The 6122-nt window shown below is 54.0% G+C and overlaps 2 non-coding genes across 2 annotated transcripts; both read right to left on the minus strand.

The window, feature by feature from the left end:
- Positions 1-3818: 3818 nt before the first annotated feature.
- LOC138850772 (U1 spliceosomal RNA) lies at positions 3819-3981 on the minus strand. The gene has a single exon (XR_011390951.1). It is a non-coding gene; the product is annotated as a U1 spliceosomal RNA (small nuclear RNA).
- A 1677-nt stretch (positions 3982-5658) lies between these two features.
- Positions 5659-5732, minus strand: TRNAN-GUU (transfer RNA asparagine (anticodon GUU)). The gene has a single exon. It is a non-coding gene; the product is annotated as a tRNA-Asn (tRNA).
- Positions 5733-6122: the final 390 nt, after the last annotated feature.

The following is a 6122-nucleotide window of genomic DNA, read 5'->3' on the forward strand; positions in this document are numbered from 1 at the left end:
CAGGCGCCCCGCCCACCCCGCGCCCAGCAGCAGAACCACCAGCGCGCCCTCCAAGAGCTGAGTGACAGCTATGCCCGTCCCGTCCCTCCCTCCCCGACCCACGCGGGCGCCGCGGGGAGACCCGATTTATCTCCATGCATTACACCTGCTTTGATAAGCCTGAGGAGCATCTACTCTTTGAACTGGAGAAAAATCAGGGGAGAGCGAGCACACCGTCCCCACTACCACACATTCTGCAGTCGAGTTTCCCCCATATGGGGAAGTCGCAGGGGTTAGCACTGCCGCAGTGAAATGGACGAGCCTCGCCCTGGGAGCACGGTTACCAGAGATTGGCAGGGTTCTTGTCTGGGCCCAAGCAAGAAATCAGGCGTGAGACAGAGAGTAAGCAGAAAGCAAAACAGCAAGGTTTATTAGGACAGGGCCAAAGTAAGAATGGATGGGCACCTCTCCAGACAGACCCTGAGAGAGAGTGCCCAGTCAGTCCCTCAGACTGGGGGAGAGTGAGGTTACATGGTTGAGTGGAGAGAGTACACCTGGGCAGGCCAGGCGGGTGGCTCAGCTGCCAGGCAGAGGGTTGAGGCCAGGGGCTCTGAAGGGGATGGGCCTTGCCTTGCTGCCTCTGCTCTTCCCGGAACAAAGGACTTTTTGGATGTAAATGCGAAAAGTTCCTATCTGAGTTTTGCTTCTGAAGTTCTCAGAAACAGCAGGAAGCCTGGCTGCCATTGCCCTGCTTAGAGGAAGGATGGGCAGGACCCTCTGGAAGATCCCTAGGATGTTTGAAGTGCACATACTGGGCTGCACCTGGAAGGTGATCAGGCAGAAGGGGCGGGGACCCCCACCTGGCAGGTTACTGGGTAGAGGGAGCAGGGCAGGATGCAAATACTGGGCTGCCCCTGGCAGGTTATTGGGGTGACTTTGAGATGCATATGCTGGACCTACATGTCAACTCTTTAGGCCTTTGTCACACACACATAAGCTCATATGTGACTTCCTACCTACAGAACCACCTGCGTGATCATGGTGTCTCCCCTGCCAGGTAAGTATGAATTCCGCCCCTTCTGTCCCAGCACAGCCTCATACAACTCTCTGTGCACACACACAGTGAGTTCCTCCTGCTTCCTGGGCTCTCCTTGCACTGATCCTCAGATCCCAGCGAGTTTCCTGAAACAGGCTGTGATGTGACCTTTTTGTCGCCCGGGACTTGGGCGTACTTCCTTACCCAGAGCCTGAGCAGCTGACCCCGCTGGCCCCAGCTGCATGGTCGCTGTCCCCTCTGCGTTTTTCAGGCAGCGCCCTTCGCCCATCCCACTTCCTGCCCGCGTCAGCGCCTTCCTCTCCCGAGTGGAACGATGGCGGCATAGCTGCTTCAAATGGGTTGCGACCTAGGCGGCTGGGCCCACGTACTTGGGCAATCTTCCCCTGCTATTCGCAGGCCACAAGTAGAGACCTGGATCATAAATGGAGCAGAGGGCACCTAGACCAGCACCCATATGGACGCCGGCAATGCAAGCAGCCCCAAAATCGTTGTTGCTGTGTCAGCAGATATGTGTTCTCTTTGTGAGAAGACTCACTGGAAATACTGTTTCTCGACCTGGTCTTTGGCTAGAATGTCGTATTCAGAAAAGCTCACGGGCCCAGGCTTGGCCAGTTTTGAAGAATGGAAGTTGACTTGATTGGACCAAGAAAGCCCCTGGAAGAACCCTGCCCTTGGCGCGGGTCTCACAGGTTCCCAGCCTGGTGACAGGAAGGCCCAGGACCAATACAACCATTGTGAGGACGACAGGAAGAGAGGAACTCAGCCAACAGGAGAGACGTTGAAGGCCGACTTGCACAGCCAGACCTGCCTGTGTCTTCCCACCATAGAGAGGCATTTAAAGAAGACTCCTCATTAAAAGTCCCAGCAAGGCCAGCTTAGAAGGAGCTTATATAGCCAACTGCTATCCTAGCTGCGCTCAATAACCAGACCATGCATTAAACTAGACCTAGTTGAAGTGCCAGTGAGCCATGGCCTGACCAGAGTCACTCCTTTTTGTCCTTTTCTTGGTATCCTCTATTTTCCCTAACCAGGCACATGACTGCCATCTATTGAAAAACTGATCTTGTAAGAATGTTATCTGTAAGGCTTGGTTACATAAGGTCAGGAAATGTGTGAGATGCCCCTGAGATAAGCGGATCCTACTTCTCTAGCTTCTGTAACATCTGCTTGGCTAAAACACAAGTTCTGTAATTCATTTCCAACTAGCTGTGGTTTTTGCCTTTACAGGCTTACCCCTGAGCTCAGTCGGGGCTGCATGGTTTGGAGAACACATGCCCCATGCAGCCGCCAGCCTTCAGAAACAAAGACGCCATAATATCGCCCCTGGGACTTTGGCATCTTTTGTAACTCACTGTCCCAAACCTAAGTTTGTCACTGGGATTATCTTTATTAAAAATGGGGCCACAGTAGGGGGAAAATTTACAATTCAGGGAAAAAAACTATATAGCATTTTAAATATCAGATTGTGGTTGTTAGGTCTGGAATAGCTTGGGGTGTTGGCCTTTTTGACTCCCAGAAAGGAGAGACGGAAAAACGAGATGGAAACCAACCTCAACAGACAGGTTCCTTTATTGGAAGCAGAAAGGTTGGCGACTGTTCTTGCCAAGAGACTGTGCACAGGGCGTGTTTGGGACTCAGGTTTTATCTGCTTCGTAGAGAATTTGCCACTCGGGGCAGGAGTGGAGAAGGCAGCTTGGGCAAAGCGGGTGACACTTTGAAGCCTCAGGGGACTTCCCCTGAGCATACACTGAATGGCAACCAATACTGGTGCCACTCACCCTGGTTGGAGAATGCAGTGGTGCAGATGGGAGTGTCTCCTGTGACTGCCACCCCAACTATTCACGAGTGAGCAATGGCTTCTACCCCATAACTTTGGCTTCCACTGATGTAGAAGTCTTAGGTTGTAAGGCTGAAACCTGAGGCTGTCCAGCGGGGCTGGGGTCTGTGGGCCCCTCAGGTGTAGCTAGAACCTCCTTCACAGGCAGGCTGCCAGCTGTGGCTGGAAAAGTTGTCTCCAGACCAACCGGCATCTCCCCTACTGATAGCTGCTTGTGCTGCATGTGTGATCCTGGGGCTTTAAATCACACCTCCAGGGTGGGTGCACTCTTTCACCCAGAGGAGGCAGGGGAAGGCACTGAGCCCCTGGGGAGAGTCAGACTGGCTCTAAGGGGATCCTGGCTGTCTTGTGTGACCCTTGGCTTTTTAAATCACACCTTCAAGATAGTTACAGTCTTCCACCCAGAGCTAGCAGAGGAGGGGACTGAGCCCCTAAAGAGACTGGCTGTCTCCAGGAGACCCCCGCTATCTTCATGAGCCCCAAGCCAGTCAACATACAGTATGTGAAAGCCCTGTCCCATGGGCGCCCCCAATAGGATAACCTAATGAACAGGCAGTAACGGCTTAAAACTTGGGACATGTCCTCAAAGCCAGTGCCCAGCTCAGGCACTCCGCTGCTCTCCTGCTCTCTCTGCTGAAGTAGACACTGAGACTACTGGTGTGGCCAGGTGGAGGAGCTCAGGGCAGCAATCACTGACAGGGAGAAGAAACTGGGCTGGGACGCAACAGGGGGTTCAGGAAGCATGAGAAGAGAAGCTGGACTGAACCTGAGAGTAATTATTGTAGGACTTTGTGCTGGTATAGAAGTATTCCAGGTGTTTTTTGTTGTTGTTGTTGTTGTTGTTGTTGTTGTTGTTGTTTTTTTTTGACAACTTTTGATGCACCTTAAAAAGCTTGGAATATGTACCAGAAAGGAAAAAACAAAAACAAAAACAAAAAAAACAAACAGGGGATGGCACACTCAGAGGCCCCCACTACCACAAATTCTACACTCGAGTTTCCCACACTTCAGGAAATCACAGGGACCAGCACAGCCACAGTGCAATGGCCGAGCCTCGCCCTGGGGGACCACCTGCCTGATCACTGTGTCTCCCCTGCCAGGTCAGTATGACCTCCGACCCTTCCACCCCAGCACAGCTGCGCACAGCTCGCTGTGTACACACGCGGTGACTTCCTCTCCTCCTCAGGCTCTCCTTGCGCAGATCCGCAGATCCCAGCGAGTGTCCCGCAACAGGCCAGGAGGATTTCCACAGCGTGGGACTCGTGCGTGGTTCTGCAGCCGGTGCCGGAGCAGCAGCCCCCGCGCGACCTCATCTGCATGGGCGCCGCCCCTCAGGGTCCTCGGGGGTCGCGCCCTTCTCCTAGCCTGCTTCCGGCCTCGGGTCGTGCCTAGGGACCTTAGGTGGTTCGTGAAGTAGCACAAAGCAGCCATAGTTGTGCACCCAGCGAGAGCCTCCTGGAGACTGCCCATCAGCCACGCTTACCGCGTTTTGTCGTTTGTGTTAGCCCCACTTGGTGCTAGAAAGACGGTTTTCAGTCGAATTCCACCTCTCTGCCCCAGCAGAGAGGACCGGGCAAGTCTCACACGCGGGGCGGGACACTGCCATCTCCTCATGGGCGTCTCCTCACCTCACCGGGGCTTAGTTCATTGCTGCGCCTGTTCCATTCCGAAAAGGCAGACACAAGACCGCACGAGTCTGACAAAACCCCTCGGGGAAGTTGCATCTGAGGAGCTTAGTGGGTGACTTTCAAAGGGTTGACGTTTAGTGCATAGAGGGCAACTCTGAACTTTCCGCAATGCCCTACAGTCTGTTAGTAAAATGGCGCAATCTTATCTATGGTGTGATCTATAACCCGGACAGCATCCTAGGCGGTAGCGCCCGCCCCCTCGCCCCACCACCCCCGCCGCCATGGCTGGAACCAGGTGGCCACATGGCGCAACTGATGGAACAAGGACATAAAGGCTCAGCCATTCTCCCTCACTGCCCAAAAGAGAGAAACTTTGGTATGTATTTCTTGCCCTGGCACCTCCATTGGCTCTCACACCGTATTGCCTTCATATTCCACCCTGCATTCTTTTTTTTTTGTTTTGGTTTGGTTTTTTTTGTTTGTTTGTTTTGACAGGCAGAGTGGACAGTGAGAGAGAGAGAGACAGAGAGAAAGGTCTTCCTCTGCCGTTGGTTCACCCTCCGGTGGCCGCTGAAGCCGGCGCACGGCGCTGATCCAATGGCAGGATCCAGGTACTTCTCCTGGTCTCCCATGGGGTAGAGGGCCCAAGCACTTGGGCCATCCTCCACTGCAGTCCCTGGCCATAGCAGAGAGCTGGCCTGGAAGAGGGGCAACCGGGACAGAATCCGGCGCCCCAACCAGGACTAGAACCCGGAGGATTAGCCTAGTGAGGCGCGGTGCAGGCCCCATCCTGCATTCTTTTCCCATCCTGCATTCTTTTCCAGGTTCCCAAAGCCTCGCCCAATTCCTTGAATCCCCTTTGCTTGCTGTTCACTACTCCCACCCCCAGCCCCAGTCCTCCTTCAAAAGGTCCAGCCACTGGGGATCGGGCCTTCTGCCACGTGGTCCATCCCGTATATGCAGGCAGCTGGTCGACCAAGCGACCTCTGGGCTTTCTTTTCTCTGAACAAATTGGGTCTGGCTGCCTCCTCTCACTTCTGTGCCTCTTTCCCTAACATTTGGTGCCCAGTTGGCGATGCAGGGGAAGGGGGCCTCTGATGGTGTCAGAAATGAGGGTATTTGACTGATTTAGCAAGTGGGTTAAAAGTGAGGGCAGCCGTCCCTGGGTGGGCTCGAACCACCAACCTTTCGGTTAACAGCCGAGCGCGCTAACCGATTGCACCACAAAGACTCCACGCTCAGCAGCACAGGGATTGCCCCTTCCCCGGCCCGCGTGTCCCGGGCTGCCGCCGGCCTTGCAGAGCGACGCTGTGCGCTCCAGCGCCCGGGACTCCACGGAGAGGCGAGCGGGAGCCGCGCGGTGCGTTGGGAGGTCGGGCAGCCGCAGGGACAGCCGCACGGCCTTCACCCCACCGCCTCAGGAGTCAGTAGTCTTTCAGAAAGAAATGAGCAAAATACTTTTTTTCAAACTGCTGAAAAAAATGTGCTAAAAGATGAAGCAAGGATGATACATGTTGGTCTTTGATAAAATACAAATTTACTGGATTCAAATTATAATACCCTATCTCCTCATTGTACTAGACTCTGACTGAGGAGAAAAACAAAACACAAAAATATCTTT

Source organism: Oryctolagus cuniculus, chromosome 7, assembly GCF_964237555.1.
Source record: "Oryctolagus cuniculus chromosome 7, mOryCun1.1, whole genome shotgun sequence".
Lineage (NCBI taxonomy): Eukaryota > Metazoa > Chordata > Mammalia > Lagomorpha > Leporidae > Oryctolagus > Oryctolagus cuniculus.